The 19,510-nt window shown below is 40.2% G+C and overlaps 1 long non-coding RNA gene across 2 annotated transcripts in view; it reads right to left on the bottom strand.

Annotated features, from left to right (window-relative positions):
* LOC135966261 (uncharacterized) overlaps nucleotides 1–19,510 on the bottom strand; it is a 169,670-nt gene that overhangs the window by 16,324 nt on the left and 133,836 nt on the right. The window contains exon 3 of one of the 2 annotated variants that reach the window (XR_012420444.1): nucleotides 19,144–19,299. This is a non-coding gene — a long non-coding RNA (uncharacterized lncRNA). Of the gene's footprint in view, nucleotides 1–18,790; nucleotides 19,300–19,510 lie in introns of those variants that run through there. The other variant, XR_010579484.1, reaches the window with a different exon arrangement.

A 19,510-nucleotide genomic window follows, 5' to 3' on the forward strand; every position in this document is an offset into this window, starting at 1 on the left:
GTTGAGTTGAGTTCCTTATATATTTTGGATATTAACCCTTATCAGATGTATGATTTGCAAATATTTTCTCCCATTCTGTAGGTTGTCTCTTGACTATGTTGACTGTTTCCTTAGCTGTGGAGAAGCCTTTCAGTTTGATGCAATCTCATGTGTCTGTTTTTGCTTTTGTTGCCTATGCTTTTTGGGTCATATCCAAAAAAACAATTGCCCAGACCAATCTCAAGAAGCTTTTTCCTTATGTTTTCTTTGAATAACTTCATATTTTGAGTTTTTGTTTAAGTCTTTAATTCATTTTGACTTTTTTTTTTTTTGAGACAATCTCACTCTGTTACCCAGGCTGGAGTGCAATGGTATGATCTTGGCTGACTGCAACCTCCACCTCCTGGGTTCAAGCAATTCTCATGCCTCAGCCTCCCAAATAGCTGTGATTACAGGTGTGTGCCACTAGGCCCAGCTAATTTTTTCTATTTTTAGTAAATATGGGTTTTCACTGTGTTGGCTGGGCTGGTCTCCAACTCCTGGCCTCAAGTGATCTACCCACCTCAGCCTCTCAAAATGCTGGGATTAGAGGTAAGAGCCACGGTGCCTGGCCAATTTTGAGTTGATTTTTAAAATATGGTGTCTGATAAGAGTCCAGTTTCCTTCTTGGGCTTGTGGATATCCAGTTCTCCCAACATCATTAACTGAAGAGGCTTTGTGTTCTTGACACCTTTGTGAAAAACCAATTGATAGTAAATGTGTGAATTTATTACTGGGCTCTCTATTCTGTCCCATTGGTCTGTATGTCTGTTTTTATGCAAGTACCATGCTGCTTTTATTACAATAGCTTTGTAGTGTATTTTGAAATCAAGTAGTGTGATGCTTCCAGCTTTATTATTCTTTTTACTCAAGATACTGCTTTGGTAATTTTAGATAGATAAAAGTGGCATTGAAAAAATAAGTCATGCTGGTAAGATGGAGAGTAATTGGAGGGGCTACTCCAGGGTGGTAGTTGGGAAAGGCCTTTCTCAGGGGGACGACGTTGGAGCAGAGACCTGAACCTTATTTGAAGAAGTGATCAAGGGTTCCTGGAAAAGGCATATCTGGAAGTAGAGCCTAAGCAAATGGGAGAGATTTGGGTGGGAGGGAGGGTATTTCAGAGGATGGTAAATGGTCTTTACTAGGGGTTGGAGCTGGGTGTAAGTGTGGGTTGTAGGTTGCATTCCCTGGAACTTCAGACTGCAGACCCAAAGGAGCTTCTCCTGTAATCCCATCAGTGAGGTTGTTGGGTTCATCTGCAGAGAAGTTCTGCTGAGTTAGGCCAGTGCGTGTGTGAGCCCAGAGTCCTTTGTGAACTATCGCTGAACACTGGGGCTCAATTGCTACCCAGTGAAGCCAAAGGAAGAGTCAATATGGGGACAGCCTCCAGGGTGTATAATTCCAGGGTCTTACAGAAGCTCTTTCCCCAGAATGAAATCTTTACCAACTGGCTGCTGCCTGAAATTCCACCATTCTAGCTTCTGCTTTTCCATGGCAAGGCAGCATGGTACAGTATTGTGCAGATCCTGCTCTAACTTGCTCACCCTCCCGGGGCTGCTGTAGGTGGAGCAGAATTCAGTGTGCTGAAATTTCACAGGACTGTATCCTGCATGGCAAATACACAGATTCTGTGGTTGGGCCCCTGGGTTCCCCTCTTGCCTAGCTGGGAGCTCTTAAATATGTTATGTAAGCTCTCTGGGCTTTGGTTTCCTCAACTATAAAATAGAAACATTAATATACCCTATCTTGTATTATTGTTCCAAAAGAAGATGATGATAAATTCTTAACAAATGAGCTACTACTATTAACAGTATTCTGTTTTGATCTCTGTTAAAATAGTAAGCCATTAAGGAGATGGGCTGTCACTCAAGACTAATTATATCTCAGTATAAATTACTTTTTGACATTTGACCAGGAACAGATTTTGATGGTGGGAGAACAGGCATGCTCACCCACACAATTGGTTTGGCTATTCAGGGCCTTTTTGGTTCATACAAATTTTAGAATTTTTCGTATTACTGTGAAATATGCCATTGGAATTTTGATAGGGATTACATTCAATCCATAGATCACTTTGGGTGGTGTATTAGTTCATTCTCACACTGCTATAAAGAACTACCTGAGACTAATTTTTGAAGAAAAGAGGTTTAATTGATTCACAGTTCCACAGGCTATACTGGAGGTATGGCTGGTGATATGGTTTGGCTCTGTGTCCCCAGTGAAATCTCATCTTGAATTGTAATTTGAACTGTAGTCCCCAGGTGTCAAGCAAGGGACCTGGTGGGAAGTGACTGGATCATGGGGGTGGTTCCCCCATGCTGTTCTCATGAAAGTGAGTGAATTTTCATGCAATCTAATGGTTTTATAAATGGTAGTTTCCCCTGCACTCTCTCTCTCAGTGGCATATGAGATGTGCTTGCTTCCCCTTCCCCTTCTGCCATGATTGTAAGTTTCCTGAGGCCTCCTAGCCATGCTTCCGGTTAAGCCTCTGGAACTGTGAGTCAGTTAAACCTCTTTCCTTCATAAACCACCCAGTCTCAGGTATTTCTCTATAGCCATGTGAAAATGGACTAATACAGCCTGGGAGGCCTCAGAAAACTTATAATCATGGCAGAAGGTGAAGAGGAAGCAGGCACAATCTTTACATGGTGGAACAGGAGAAAGAGAGTGAAGGGGAAGCACTACACACTTTTAAACAACTAGATCTCACGAGAACTCACTCACTATCATGAGAATAACAAGGGGGAAATCTGCCCCCATGATCCAAACACCTCACAGCAGGCCCCTCCTCCAACACTGAAGATCATAACTCAGTATGAGATTTGGGAGGAGACATAGAGCCAAACCATATCATTGTGCTCTTGGTTCCTCCCAAATCTCATGTCCTTCTCACATTTCAAAACACAATCATGCCTTCCCAAAGTCTTAACTCATTCTGGCATTAACTCAAAAGTCCAAGTCCAAAGTCTCATCTGAGACAAGGCAAGTCCCTTCTGTCTATGAGCCTGTAAAATCAAAAGCAAGTTAGTTACTTCCAAAATACAATGGGGTACAAGCATTGGGTAAATGTTCTCATTCTAAAAGGGAGGAATTGGCCAAAACAAAGGGGCTACTGGCCCTATGCAAGTCTGAAACCCAGTGGGGATGTCATTAAATCTTAAAGCTCCAGAATAATCTTCTTTGACTCAATGTCTCACATTCAGGAGACACTGATGCAAGGGTGGGCTCCCAAGGCCTTGGGCAGCTCTGACCCTGTGGTTCTACAGGTTACAGTCCTCACAGCTGCTTTCATGGGCTGGCATTGAGTACCTGTGGCTTTTCCAGTTGCACGGTGCAAGCTGTCAGTGGATCTACCGTTCTGGGGTCTCAGGATGCTGGCTCTCTTTTCACAGATCCACTAGGTAGTGCCCCAGTGGAGATTCTGTGTGGTAGCTTCAACCCCGCATTTCCCCTCTGCTGTGCCCTAGTAGAGGTTTACCATGAGGGCTCCAACCCTGCAGTAGACTTCGGCTTGGACATCCAGCCATTTCCATACATTCTCTGAAATCTAGGCAAAGGCTCCCAAACCTCAACTCTTGCCTTCTGCACATTTACAGATCCAAGACCATGTGGAAGCCACAAAGGCTTGGGGCTTGCACCCTCTAAAGCAACAACCTGAGCCATACTTTGGCCCCTTTTAGCCACAGCTGGAGCTGTAGCAGCTGGGACATAGGACACCATGTCCCGAGGCTGCACAGAACAGCAGGGCCTGGAGCCCGGCCCATTAAACCATTTTTCCCTCCTGGGTCTCCAGGCCTGTGATGGCAGGGGCTGCCATGAAGATATTGGAAATACCACAGAGGCATTTCCTTCATTGTCTTGGCTAATAACATTCAGCTCTTCTTTACTCATGCAAATTTCTGCAGCCTTGAATTCCTCCCCAGAAAACTGGTTTTCCTTTTCCACTGCATGGTTGGGTTGCAAATTTTCCAAACTTCTATGCTCTGTTTACCTTTTAAATACAAGTTCTAGTTTCAGGTCATTTTTAATTTTTTGCTTATGCAAATGAGTATAGGCTTTTAGAAGCAGCCAGACCCATCTTGACCACTTTTCTGCTTAGAAATTTCTCCCACCAGATACCATAAATAATCTCTCTCTAGTTCAAAGTTCCAGGGATCTCTAGAGCAGGGGCACAATGCCACCAGTTTCTTTGCTAAAGCATAACAAGAGTGACCTTTACTTTAGTTCCCAATAAGTTCCTCATTTCCACCTGAGACCACCTCAGCCTGGACTTCATTGTCCATCTCACTATCAGCATTTTGGTCAAAACTATTCAATAAGTCTCTAAGAAATTCCTAACTTTCCTACATCTTCCTGTATTCTTCTAAGCCCTCCAAACTATTCTAATCTCTACCTATTACCCAGTTGCAGAGTTGCTTCCACATTTTCAGGTATCTTTATAGCAATACCCCGCTTCTGGTACCAATTTTCTGTATTAGTCCATTCTCACACTGTTATAAAGAACTACTTGAGACTGGGTAATTTATGAAGAAAAGAGGTTTAATTGACTCACAGTTCTGCAGGCTGTACAGGAGGCATGGCTGGGATGCCTCAGGGAACTTATAATCATAGCAGAAGGTGAAGGGGAAGTGGGCACAATCTTCACATGGCAGAGTAGGAGAGAGAGAGAGAGTGAAGGGGAGAAGCACTACACATTTAAACAACCAGACCTCATGAGAACTCACTCACTACCATGCAACAGCAAGGGGGATATCCACCCCCATAATCCAATCACCTCCTGCAGGCCCCTTCTCCAACACTGAAGATCATAATTCAATGTGAGATTTGGGTGGGGACACAGAGCCAAACCATATCAGGTGGTATAGACATTTTAACAATATTATTTCTTCCAACCCATAAACAAAGATAGAGGTTGGCATATATTTTTTAATATACCTTTTACATTAAATCTTGCCATTAGTTTATATTTTGGCGAGTCTCTTTTAAATAGTAGGTAGCGGGACTGTTCTTTTTTAAAATCCATTTTCACAATCTCTTTTGAGTTAATATAGTATAAATATTAGGACCGTTGGTATATTTGAATTTGTTTAAACTATATTACTTTGTGCTTTAGGTTTTTCTGCTTTTGCAATGCTTTTGGAAAAATCGATTTTCTTTACTTTTTCACTTATTTTGTTCTACTAGTTAGAAAGTCATAACCTCTCTTTTTAAAATGTTGCCATTGGAATTTATCATGTGTAGTGAACTTAACAATATCTGGGTTTTTCAATATCTGGATCAACTCAACAAAGTTAGTGTACTTTAGCATTGAGCATCCTCCTCTCAACTTGGATATTTTTGTAATACACTTTTAGTTCTTTTACTTTTTTCCCCTCTCACAAAATAAACTCTATTATACTGACTATACATAAAGATAATGACAGCTTGCCTACATGTTTGCTAATTTCTTTGCTCACAATTCTCTTCTGTTTTTTAAATGTCTCTTTTGAGATCATTTTCTTAGTCCTGAAGTTCATTCATTCTTTAGAAGTTTCTTTGGTCAATGTCTTTTGAAGGCAAATCCTCTGTTTGTTTGTTTGTTTATCTGAAAAAGATGTTCCTTTTGCCTTCTGCCATGATTGTGAGGGCTCCCCAGCTGTGTAGAACTGTGAGTCCATTAAACCTCTTTTTCTTTATAAATTACCCATTCTTAGGTATGTCTTTATCAGCAGCATGAAAATGGACTAATACAGGCCACCAGATTAACACAGCATGAAAATGGACTAATACAGTCACCAAAGAGGACTTTCAACTTTAGGAAAGTGGAGAGTGAACCTCCTCCCCTGTCCACTGCCACAAACACACTCTATGGCAAACACTGCACCAGAGGATGTGGGAAGGTTTGTAGGGAGGGCTTTGTGTGTTTTCACATGGCATAGAGAGCCAAAATGGAGAAATGAAAGAAAAGTCACTTATAATTCAACACCAAACCAACAGCACAAGAAGCAAATGTGTAGGGTTCTTTTCTCAGTCAGAATCTTAAAATTAGGTCCTTGAACTTCCCTGTGCTGCTAGTGGGAGTGTAAAGCAGTAGCCACTTTGGAAAACTGTTCAGCAGTATCTGTAATAGTTGAATACATGCATACCCTATAACTCAACTACACTGTTAGGTGTACCCCAAGCGTATTCACCGAAAGATGTATACTAAAATGTTTCTAGCCACAAGAGAGGAATGAGATATAGAGATATGTATGTTTCAGTGTGTGAATCTCTCTATTATATATCTCCATGTTATATATTTGTATATTATATATAATTATATAGAGAAATATAATAGAGATATATTTATACACTGAAATACTATACAGTACTAAGCATTAAAAAGCTACAACTGTACACAACAACATGGATAAACCTCACAAACATAGTATTCAGAGAAACAGGCCAAGCACAAAAGAGTGCATACTATACAATTCCCTTATATAAGGTTCAAAAATCAGCTAAGTAATCTTTGAGGTAGAAACCAGATCAGAGGTTACCTTTCACATGGGCTGTTGCAGTGGTTAGTGACTAGGTAGGAGGGGTCTCAAGGGGAGCTTGTGTAAGTACTGAAAATGTTCTATTTTTTTATTAGATGCTGGCTGCATGGGTGTTGCTGCGGTTTAAATGATGCCACAAAAGTGTTCATTAGAAACGTCACCCACAATGCAACAGTGTTGGAAGGTGTAGCTGAATGAGAAGTGATTTAGGCCATGAGGGCTTCACCCTCATGAATGAATTAATCCTGTTGTTTAGGGCATGTTTTGTTATTAAAAAGGAGTGGCTCTGCACCATGGCTCGCGCCTGTAATCCCAGCACTTTGGGAGGCCAAGGTGGGTGGATTGCTTGAGCTCTGGGCAACATAACAAAACCCAATCTCTACAAAAAAATACAAAAATCATCTGGGCATCATGGCATGTACCTGTAGTCCCAGATACTTGGGAGGCTGAGGTAGAAGGAGCCCTTGAGCCCAGGGGCAGAAGTTGCAGTGATCCATCATTGCATCATTTCACTCCAGCCTGGGCAACAGAGTGAGACTGTGTCTCAAATTAAAAAAAAAAAAAAAAAAAAAAGAGTGAGTTAAATCCCTTTCTCTCTCCCTACCCTCTTTGTCATCCCATGTTGGCATAGTGTAGCAAGAAAGACCTCACCAGATGCTGCCCCTCGATCTTGGACTTCCTGGCCTCCAGAAATGTGAGCCAATAAATTTCTATTCATTCTAAATTACCCAGTCTGTGGTATTCTCTTATAGCAGCACAAAATGGACTGAGACAGGTGTGCTCACTCAGTGAAAATGTTTTGAACTGCATGCTTATGAATTGTTAACTTTTCTGTGTTCATGTTACACTTCAATAAAAAATGTTTACTCAGAAACATAGATGCTCCTCCCATAATTTCTAGAGGGATTTTCTCTAAATACAAAATGAAATTCTGCAATCAGCAATTTCTTATTTAGCTCCATGAGTTCCAATCCACTCCCCACCACTCCCACCCCAGATCCCATGCTCTATGTCCTCAATGTTTCCAATAAATGTGTATGTGCAGGCATGCACACATCATGCACACATACATAAACACTTGCACATATTTCTTCTTGCTGTCTCTTCCAAATGTGAGTTTTGCTATACATTGCCGGTGCATACGGCACTCTGCTTGGCACTTAGTACATATTAATTCATTTAGTCCTGAGCACTACCCTCTAAGGCAGTCATAAATTTCTCTATTTTATGAAATCTGAGGTCCAGAAAGACGAGATAACTTGCTGCAAATCACAGAGCTAACGAGGTCTCACTGACTTTACAGTCCCTTGCTATTCCTTCACTAAAAATTCCTTCTTATTAAGCAAGAAGATAGCAACTCAAAAGCTAGTAATTTTAAGAGAGAAATTATATAGTTAGTTCATCTGTCTCCATTTACAGATGAGAAAACAGAGGAAAAAGTGACTGGCCCAAGGTTCCATGCTGAGTGGTCATAATTTCATGTATTAACTATTCACTGTAAGAATTATGTAGGGAAAAATATATAGGTAAAAATGAAGTCTAAAGAACTATAAAAGAATAGATAGAGCATATACAATTTTACAATCTGACATAAATTTCCTTTGTTTTGCCTTGCACTTGAACCACAACTTGTACCTTCCTTATACCCAGGCAAGATGGTCCTGCTCTGGGCTTTGGAAGCCCCAACATATCACAAATAACTGTGCACTTTGCTCTCTTGGAATCTGATACCAAGTATTTGACAATATGACCTGTCACCCCAAACAAATTCTGTTCTCATGACTTGTTCAGGACCCAGGAAATGGATTCTCCATATTTTTGCCCTTTGTTGTGAACAATGACTGATGGTTCAAATGCTGTGAAGGTCTGTGGTTCCTTCTACTTCTGAGATTGAAGTTGACACTACATCTGAATGAAGGAAGGATTGAGGCAGTGGTACCTAGGTTAGGGAGAACACAGTTTTCACTAACTTGTCAAATCCTTCTTTCTTGGCATGAATGCAATAGATTATGTATTTATAATCTATTGATTATGACTAATGAAAAGTCATTTTCGTAGCCCTGAGGGTCCATTTACTTGCCTCATTTTGTGTCCCAAAAGATGGTTCCACAAGTGCTTGTAAGTTTTTGTGTATTCACAACAATTACGCATGGTGGCTGAGGAATATTTTATGCCATTAAACAATGCATATTTCTGTTGAATTTGTATGTGTTATGTCTTGACTTGAAATGCACAAAACACTAATTCTTTACATTGGCAATTAATTGATACTGTATTAGTTAAAATTGGTTTTAGCTAATAAAATTAATAAAATTAATTTTACTTTTGGAAAAGTGTTGAATAAGGTTAATTAAGATTTTCAAAAAGTTACTCAACATCACTCACCCTCAGATAATTGCCAATCAAAACCACAATGAGAGATCACCCCGCACCTCTCAGCATGGCCATGATCAAACAAGACAAAACAACAGATAACAAGTGTTGATGAGGATGTGGACAAATTGGAACCCTTGTGCCCTGTTGGTGGAACACAAAATGATATAGCCCCTATGGAAAACACTATGGGGGTTTCTAAAAAAATTAAACATAGAACTACCATATGATCCAGCAATCCCACTTCTGGGTATATATCTAAACTAATTGAAACAACCATCTGAACTCCCATGTTTATTGCAGCATTATTCACAGTAGCAAAGACACAGAAGCAGCCTAAATGTCTATCAGTGAATGAATGGATAAACAAAGTATGGTATATACATAAATAGAATATCATTCAAAGGGAAATCCTGCCATGTGCAACAATGTCAATGAACCTGGAGGGCATTATGCTAAGTAAAATAAGCCAGTCACAAAAGGACAAAGACTGCATGATCCCACTCATATGAGGTATCTAAAACAATCAAGTTCATAGAAGCAGACAATAGAATGGTGATTGCCAGGGATAGGGAGTGGAGGTGGGGAATGGGGAGTTGTTTAATGGGTATAAAGTTTCAGTTATACAAGATAAATGAGTTCTAAAGATCTGCTGTAAGCATAGTGCCCACAGTTAACAATACCATACTGTGTACTTAAAATATGTTAAGAATGTAGACCTCACATGAAGTGTTCTTACCACAAAAACAAAAAATAAGCAAAATAAAAAATGAATAAAAGGGCACAAGGAAATTTTTAAAGGTGATGAATATGTTTATTGCCTTGATTATGGTGATGATTTCCTGGGCATGTGCATATGTCTGAGCTCATCCAATTGTATATATTACATATGTGCAGTTTTTGTATGTCATTTATACCTCAATAAAGGGTTTTTTAAAATTTTTTGGATTTTTTAGAGATGGAATCTCACTATGTTGTCCAGGCTGGAGTGCAGTGGCTCTGCACAAGCACAATCATAAGGTACTGCAGTCCTCAACTCCTGGGCTTATGTGATCCTCCTGACTCAGTCTCCCAAGTAGCTGAGATTACAGGTGTGTGCCATTGCACCTGGCTTAAGAAAATTGCTTTTAAAAAGATTTTCAAAAAGTTAGATAAAAACTCAGCTTTTCTCAAATAAGTATGATTTAAAACTTTATTATCAATTATAATTTATATTTTGCTTTTTAAATTTAAGAGATAATGTTGAGTGTTAATGGTGACAACTTTTCAATTTATAAATTAAAAATAATTTGAATTATATTTAACATTTACTTTAATATACATTTTGATGAAAAAGTCCAAATTTTCTATATGTTGAACATGATTTTACTTATATTTTAATCCTTCATATCATTACCATCAACTGAACATAGACTTTACTTAAAGGTAAAGACCATCAATTTTATGAAATTCATACATAATAAATTATGAATTATGTATGTTTTCATTTTATTACGCACCTGAACATCATTGGCCATCAATAGAATACTCATACCTGACCAATAATAAAAAAATTTACTCTTTTGCTATTGTACTGATTTTTCATCATTAAAAAACATATATTTATCCATATTTTAAAATTTTGTTCTTATGAAGCAGTATTTGTCAAACGTTATGGACATAAATTTGTGAAACAGAAAAAATGTTTTATGTAAAAGTCTGTGAGCTTGATTTAAAACTTTAAAATATTTATTTATAAGGTATAAGTGCCTCTATCTTGCTTCAGGGCCTGCAAAAAGTTAGTGCCAGGTCTGACTACAGCTCTCTTTCACTTAGGGTCCATGTAACCAATGAAGAGCTTTGGGTCTTATCAGATGTCTTATCTTTTGCCACTGTGGCATTGATAGGCTGTCTGGCAGGTATCGAATCAATGTTCCTTCAATTCTCCTTGAATTGTAAATTACTACTCATTTTGTTCTCTCTAAATGATGGGTCTTTCTTTGTGACAGGCTGTTTTAGTGGCAACAGGAAAAACTTCACAATCGAAGAAAATGGATTAACATAAAGTGCTTTGTGTGGGTACATACCCAAAGGAATTGAAATCAATACGTTGAAGAGATATCTGCACTTCCATGTTCATTTCAACATTATTCAAAATCGCCAAGATATGGAAGCAACCCAAGTGTTCATTAATGGATGATGGATGAATAAAAGAAGAAAATGTGGAATATATACACAATGGAATACTATACTGCCTTTAAAAAGAAGGAAACCCTGCCATTTACAACATGGATGACCCTGGAAGGCATTATGTTAAGTGAAGTAATCTATGCACAAAAAGACAAATACTGTATGATTTCACTTATATGTAGAATCTAAAAGAGTTGATCTCACAGAGACAGACTGTAGAATGGTGGTTCATAGAGGCGCTGGGTTGGGGAGGTATGGGAAAAGGGGAGAGGCTGGTCGGAGGGTACAAAGTTTCAGATAGAAAGAATACATTTTAGAGAGATCTACCGTACAGCATGGTGACCATGTTTATAATAATGATATATTTCAAAATTGTTAATGGAATAGATGTTAAATGTTCTCACCACAAGAAAATGATAAGGTGTCATGGTGATAGATATGTTAAATAGTTATGATTTAGTCTTTCTACAATTTTATATACATCAAAACATCACATTATACCCCATAAATATATACAATTATAATTTGTCAATTCAATTAATTAATTAATTTTTAAAAGGTGCTTTTTGGTTTCATTAGTCTGTTTGAATCCTTGTTTTCTCCTTCCTTATCACCTCTCTTCTTCCTTTGCCCCTCCCATTTCTCTTTTTCTTCTTGTTTTCTGTTTCCTCTTCCTCCTTCTGCCTTTTAGTGAGGAAAGACTCTCTTGGTAGCTGTGTTACTTCTCAATTCCCTCTTCCCTCTTCATTGATGCCTACTTTTCTCAAAGCCGAAGTGTCTAATGTTTTTTGAATCTGACTTTCTGCCAGAATTCTTTGAATAGATCAACCCCCTTTATGCTCTAACATTTTAAAACTCATTGGTGCAAGAGAGAATTGGAGGATCTTAGGTATAGTGGTTTCCTTACAATCAACGAAGAATGTTATTCCAGTTGACAATATTTTAAGTCCAGTCATGATGGCAGTTCTCACTTTCACACAAATATTATAGGGACTTACTAGGCTTAATATCTGGGTGATGAAATAATCTGTACAACAAACCCCCACAAGTAAGTAACAAACCTGCACTTGTACCCCTGAACTTAAAATTAAAGTTAAATAAATAAAAATAAATATCATAGGAATAAGTAAAGAATCTGAAGTACTATCATTGCCATTTTGCCATTTCTACTGGATTTCTAGATAAGAGTCTTATCTGAATATTTTGCCCTTCATTAATTTTCTATCTATTTGGCTTTTTCAGCAAATGGAGACGAAGTGGGTTTCCCACAGGGTGCTAAGACAAGTGGTCTCTCATTTGTTGCTGTCTTACTGACCCCACATTCAGCAAATTACTCTCTGTTGGGGGAGATGGTTGCCAAGATAGGCAGTCTAGACTATAATTAAAAGTAAGATATTTTTTCACTCCATAAATTTAACAGTCTGCTTCTTGAAACCATCCCGTTTCTCCTTAATTTCGCTCTAGGAAAATAGCCACAAGTGACATGTGGTTCACTGTGGTTTCCTCAGACATTGTGGCTGTCCTCATTTGCTGTGTTATGGTTCGTAACGGTTCCAGACCCAGAGACTGAATGATGGTGGTGGTATCAGAAACGTTTAATGGCTGGAACCCCATGGAAGTAAATTAATAACATGTATTTGACAAGAAGTGAAATGTCTTGGAAGTTGCCAGGGCTAAACTACCAAAGTTTCATGTTATCCTTATTTAGAATTTAATGGAACAATTTAGAATTTCAAAAGCACTGGGTGCTTTCTCAACTATTTAACTCTGCCCTGAGTTCGCAGTAATGTAAAATGGGTTCTGCAATGAAGAATTTCAAGTACCCATAAGCAAGTGCAGAGTTGCAAAATCCTTCCAGAGTGTTGATTTATATTTGTGTAGCCTCACAGCAGACATAGAGTTAGCAATGTATCTATGGTATTTATCTCTTCCATTCAATTGCAAACCCCTCTTGTTCATGGCTGTATCATGAAACCAGAGTCCTTAGAAAGTAATTAGGGAACAAGAGGTCTGGGAATGATCCATGGTGTAGTCTTCCTCCCAGTTCCATCTGCATGATTGCTTAGTAATCTTAGGCTATAACGCATTTTTCCCTTGGAAAATGATGACATTTTGTTGTCTTGGGAGGCACAGCAAAGCTCCTGTCACATGCTAATGTAACAGAAGCTGAAAGACCCTGGGCTCTGAGCCTGTGTAATTCCTGATTATGCTGGGCACATCTTGTCACTTTTGCCTTTGAAGGGAGGGAACAAGCCTGGTGTTGCCCACTCTCCTCCTTTGGAATAATGAAAATGGTAATGATGATAACCACAGTGAAAGCTAATGACACTTTTGTATTATATGCCAGACACTGGGGTAAATGTGTCATATAAAGTATCTCACTTTTTCCTCCCAACTACACATGAGCCCTATAATTCTTAGCTCCAACTTACAGATGAAGAAACAGAGGTAGAGAGAGTCTAGTGGCTTAGTTAAGATCTCCTAGCTAAGGAGTGCCTCCAGGACCCATGTTCTTAGTCTTTTCTGTCTTCTGGGGCAAATATGTTAGATCATCTATTATAAAGCAACAGAGGACATCAAGAAATACTCCAAGGCGGAGTTTGTTGCCCTTGGAGTCCTTAATCATTCTTTCAAACCTTCCAGTTGGCATGGCTCTCTGCTTATAAAAAGATGTTTCATTTATTGAAACGTGACTTCAGAAGTCTTATGAGTGCAGCCAGCACACAGTGGGTAACAAAGAGTTAAAGTGCTTACAGTCCTTCCTGAGTCCAGCCAGCAGCAGTTTATCACAAATACAGGCCTTTGATCCTGACAGCTTTCCTTTTACTCACGGGGAGCAGGGAGTGCTTGACATGGGGAAGCAGGGAAAACTACAGAGAAAAGGTTCTTGTTTGTTTCCTGGGTGGGTCGCCTCCTTCTTGGCACATCTCCAGGAAGCAAGTCTTTTCCCACCCTAAAACGTCAAGGAAATAAATCTCTCTCCCATACAACAGACCTGGACAAGGCCCCAGGGCAGCCAAGAGTCCAGAGACCTGGGTGTCAGGGAGGCTGGAGTGTGCCTGGAGATGGCAACCCAGTCCTGGGCCAGAGCTGGAGACAGAGGTGTCAAGATGATGCAGGGAAGAGACGGTTGATGTCAGCGAGCTCTCTGACTCTAGGGGGCAGAGCCAGGGTAGGGACCCATAGAGAAATCTGTGGCCTGAGATTGGCCATCTGGAGAAAGAAAGCTAAGAGAAAGAGAAATTTGGGGAGTATTTGAGGAGGGCAACCTGAGAGGCAAGCACGAGGGAGGCTGAGCCCAGGCGCCCAGAGTCCCAACAAGGCTCTCCTGGGCAGACCCCGAGGGAAGAATGGAAGTGTTATGAACACAAGCCAATGAGAAACAGCCCCAGCATTCGGAGAAGGGGAACTGAGGGTTGGGGGCAGGCAGAATGAGGTCTCTACTGTGGACCCTTGTGGTTTCTTGTAGCCCAAGATGCGTTGACTGTCATTCTGGTAACTGTGTTCAGATTCGTCTGTGGAATTTAACCCATGCGATCTGAATGAGGTGATCCACCTCCCCAGCTCTGGTCAGTGCCTGGGGAGTCAGTGCCTGAGTCAGTGCCTGTGATCCTGTTTGTCACAGTGATTGGTGCAGGGAAGGCTGAGGATGCACCAGGGCGAGTGAGGAGCAAGGAGACTCTGGCTGGGGCTTGAGACAGGCATTCATCTCCTCGGACCTGAAGTTGGGAAGAGGTAAATGCTGAGGACGTTGTGTCTTTTGGGACTGAAATGGGAAAAGGACTCTGTTAGGTCTGATGATTGTTTACATATCTTACCTTCTTCCCCCCACCCACTTCCTCTTGACTGCCCTGATGTTGAGCTTGGCCATGTGACTTGCTATCTGAGTAGTCCCTAAATTTGGGCTCGTCCATATAACTTGCCTTGGCCAATGAGATGTCAGCAGATGTAACGCAGCAGAGGCGTGAAATGTGCTGGTGCCGTTGGGCTTGCTCTTTATGCTTCTACAGCGGTTATGAGAAGAGTCTCTCAGGGTAGCTCCTGCCCTCTCAGCCAGACCTTAAGATGAATTCCCAACCAACCTTGAGGAGCCAAGCTTAGCAAGAGCCTCATGTGAAGCAGAGCCACTCAGAGTCTCACTGTGCCAGCCCTCCCACAGGGTTGAGTAAGCCCAGTTGACATCAGCTGTCTGGCAGATGTATGGGAAAGATATGTTCATTGTTGAATGCCTCTGATACTTTGTGGTTGCTGGTTAGGCAGCATCATTGTGATAATAGCTAATTGATACAGGCTCTTTCAGAATTCAGCCAACAGGGCAGTGACAGACTAAGAAATAGAGAGACAGAAATAAGTCACAGTGACATCATTTGAATGCCTGATCAAACTGCTGCTAAAGTCAGACTACTTCTTGCACTTTCCCAGTCTGTGAGCCCTTCTGTTAAGCCATCTCAGTCAGATTTTTATCATTGGAAACAGTCCCTGATTGGACTGGATATTGACTAAATGTGAAAGGGATCTATATGCCCCTGCAACTCCTGCAATGCAAACACACACAAAATATATATGTATGTATAGATAGAGATATCTGTTATATGAAGAAGGAGTAAAAGACAGGAAATTGGAAACCAAACAACAGGAGGAGGAAGGGGTTTATGCTTAGTTCCCTGAAAAGGGATTCTGAGATGGAAATTTACATGCAGTTGCAGGACCAATATCTGTGAGCAAGTGAAAGAAGCAGAATGGGGCAAAGGGAGAATCTGCATTATAACACATTTTGCACCAGAGGCCTTAGTGGATCTCATGGGGAATTCTGGAACTGAACTGGCCCCTCAGACTTGTCCCCATAGAGGTAAGGAAGCCAGATCTTTGTACCCACCCCATTGGCCAGGCATTGGATATGAGCTGGCCCCAGTGAGACATTGCAGTCTTGGACAAGGCAGCTTCCTTCAGCAGAAGGCAATTCTTAGAAACGCAGCTGTGAGATGTTGCAACCAACGCTCCTGGAAGCAGAGGGACTGAAAGCCTTGGTCCTGAAGCGGGTGGTGATCTAGTTTGGGCACCCTAGCATCCACCACAAGGGCCACAACCTGATGCAGAATTGGGAGGGTTTCTGGTTGAGATTATCTATCAGGTTACAGCAGGATATTAGCCCAGCAGTCATTTGACCTACTTCTACTTTGCATTATCAGCAAGGGAGGAATAATCAGTCAGTCAAAAAGTACTTATTTTATACCCAGAGAGTAAAAAGAGCCCCACATTTATATAATCAGAGAGAGATAAGAATGGTAATAGCAGTTCTTTCCCAAAAGGATCAATGGAAATTTGTCATGGAAATCATTTCATAATCAGTCAGTTTTTGACTTCTCACAAAGGTGATGGTGGACTAGAAGGACTGGCTGGTTCTCCACTGTACAGGTTGATTTGGTGATGGCACAGATGAACAAATCCTTTTCCATGCTACCAGGTATCCCAGAGTCCCAGAAGTTAGGGTGCTGGTTTGCTTGCTAAGGGAATCACATGTACAAAGTTCAAAGAGTTCTCTTGCTGTCAGGGCTGGTTGGTACTCACCATGCTGGGAAATGGCGGGCAGGCAATCTCCTCCCTTAACTGTCTTTGTCGCCCTTGGGATGTCTTTGTTCACTCTATTCCATTTTTCCCTATAGTCTACAAAGCCTCCTGAGTGCCAACCAGAGGGTGAGGAGGAGCCCCTTTACCTACAGCTCTTCTTGCTGAGAAATTCTGCTTCTTGACTTTTCAGCACCCTTCTGTGGAAATGTGTTACTTACAATGCCTACGATATTTGGGGTGGAAGGGGTGGAAACAGGGAAAGTAATAATATTGGTGACACATCGTAAATCCGCAGAGACAGGGATGCTGAAAGTGGCAGAATTAAGGACTTTGGAAAGCACACAAGGTCAGCTGTGAAGAGGGCACTATTGTGAAACACTCAAGGACTGTTTTCTTAATCCTGGTGTGCAATATGGTACAGAGAGCATTCAGGAGTTACACCATTAGAGCCCTGATTTCACATGAGTTTAGTATTTCATGCTAATCGTTTTGACATTTCCAGACATCGGCTAATATTGGTCCCCATTCTACAACAGCCTATTTCCCTCTTCTCCACATGAAAGGCAAAGCTGTTGAGTGTTCCATCCCTGTTGGGTCTGCAGTTTTACCAACTGTTTGTTTTAAGTGAAGTATGATTCCTGGGTATGGAGGAGAACTACAATCTTTCTTTCAGGCTGGTCTTTTTTCTGAGACTAGGTCTGGGGAGTTAGGAGTTGGAGAGAGACAAATTATATTGTGAAGGGAAAAAGTATTTTAACACTCAGATTGAGGGGAATTGATTAGCTTTATAGAGGCAGGATTTGAAGTGCCCTTCTCTTCATCAGAGTATGAAATTATATTTATAAGGGTTTTAGTACTCACAATTTTGATATTTTTGTATTATTTTATTGTTATGGATGTCATCTAGAAAAATAAGTGACACTCCTTATTTATCATGCCCCACTAAAAACTCTAAAAATAGAATTCCATCATGACAAGAAAAAGGTCCATTTTTCCCAAGAAGTACATTTATTTACAGATATTTTGATATTTTGCTGTGATATCAGTTATTTTGGAAAGGTTGCAAAAGCATAAAAAACTGTGGTCAAAATGAGCTTTATTCTGAATTACCAAGAGTTGTTATGAAAGCCCTGTGTTTCATGAGATTTTGCATTTGATAAAATGCAACATCTTTCGTAATAAGAAATCTTAGCAAACTCGGGATTAAAAAGACTTCTCTCTCTCTCTCTCTCTCTCTCTCTCTCTCTCTCTCTCTCTCAAACTCCATAAAGGGTAGCTAAAATAAAACCACAATAAAAAATATGTGTACTGGTGAAATACTAAAGCAGATTGCTAAAGTGAAAATAAGACAATGATATCAGCTATCATGCAACATGGTGAAGGTCCTAACCATTACAACAATATAAGAAATAGAAATGTATGCTTATTTGAAATAGCACACTGTCCATCTGGAAAACACAGGAAGTGCAAGTGAAAAAACCTTTAGAGCCAGGAAAATAGTTCATCAAGGTAGTCATATATATGCTATCTGGGGTATATAGTGATGCTCAATTAGAAAATAAAGGAAAGTAAGGCCCTATTCGCAGAAGGAACAAAAACTCTAAAGTACATAGCAACAAATCTATCAATAAATAGGTAAGGCCTATATGAAGAAAATTATAACACTTTACTAAAGGACATGCTAGAAATCCTGAATAAAGTCAGAAGCTTATGTTCTTTGATGGGAAGACTCAACATGAAAAGATATCAATTCTCCCCAAATTAACCTGTTAATTCAGTGAAAATCCAGTCCAAAGAAGAAGCATTTCTGATGGCAGAAGGAAAGGGGTTTTGGCTTATAAAGGAAGAACCTGAGTCCGCAGACCTTTTGCAGGTAGTGTCAAAACCCAGCTCCAGTTCCACTGGAGTTGACAATGCATGTCTGAGGCACTGAGTGCAGCAAAGCTGCTGGCCCGCCAGGGATGTCGCCGGGCCAGAAGATGCCGCTCACAGTACAGGAGCTGAAATCTCCTCTGCTGATTAAACTGAATTCTCTGGGACAGTTAGGATCAGACCTACCATTAGTGCTTGTATTTATCACAAGAGGGGAAAGGATCCCAGGGAGGGAAAAAGAAAATTTGCTCTCTTGATAGCAAGACAGGACATTTTCTTTGAAAAACTGAAAAGTGTACGGCCTTATTTTATTCCCAAAGCTGATGCAGTAGACAAATTCAATTGCATAGTCATAATCATAAGGGTGATTAAGGAATTTGCTAACTTTCTTCTTTCTTTCAGGAATTATCCCCTCTGTGTAGAGACATCGTATGACTCTGTACATGTTCCCTATCCTTAATTAGATCCATGAGATCTTTGACAGTGTGTACTTTGAGTCCTTCTTTTGGAAACATCGATAGATGCTAAATACATTTTAAACTGTAAAATGTCCAAAAGAAGAAAGTCCAAAGGATGGTCCAAGAGTATCAATGGAATCAGTTATTATATTTATTCATCCACTTACAATTGTTTTTGAAAAGTCCAGGAGAGCAGAATAGATGCCAGGAAATTGGAAAAATGCAGCTATGGTGCAAATCTTCAAATGATGTGAGTTGAGCAGTCCTTTCAAATTACTCTCCCTCACTGTCAGTTTGGAAGATTTGGAAATAATTGTATAAAGCTGAAATATAAAAAGAGAGACACACAAAAAGGTTTAACAAAGCAATTTGAACTTGAATACATGTCTACAATAAAGGGATAAAGAGTGGTCCGCAGATGATCACTGTGCTCTGTTCAAGCATATTGCCTGCCAGGACCCCACACAACTTCATTTATCAAATTCCTTAAGCTTGAAAGAGCAGTTGTGATGACTTCACTTTAGCCTAGTTTTG

Source organism: Macaca fascicularis, chromosome 11, assembly GCF_037993035.2.
Source record: "Macaca fascicularis isolate 582-1 chromosome 11, T2T-MFA8v1.1".
In the NCBI taxonomy this organism is placed as follows: Eukaryota; Metazoa; Chordata; class Mammalia; order Primates; family Cercopithecidae; genus Macaca; species Macaca fascicularis.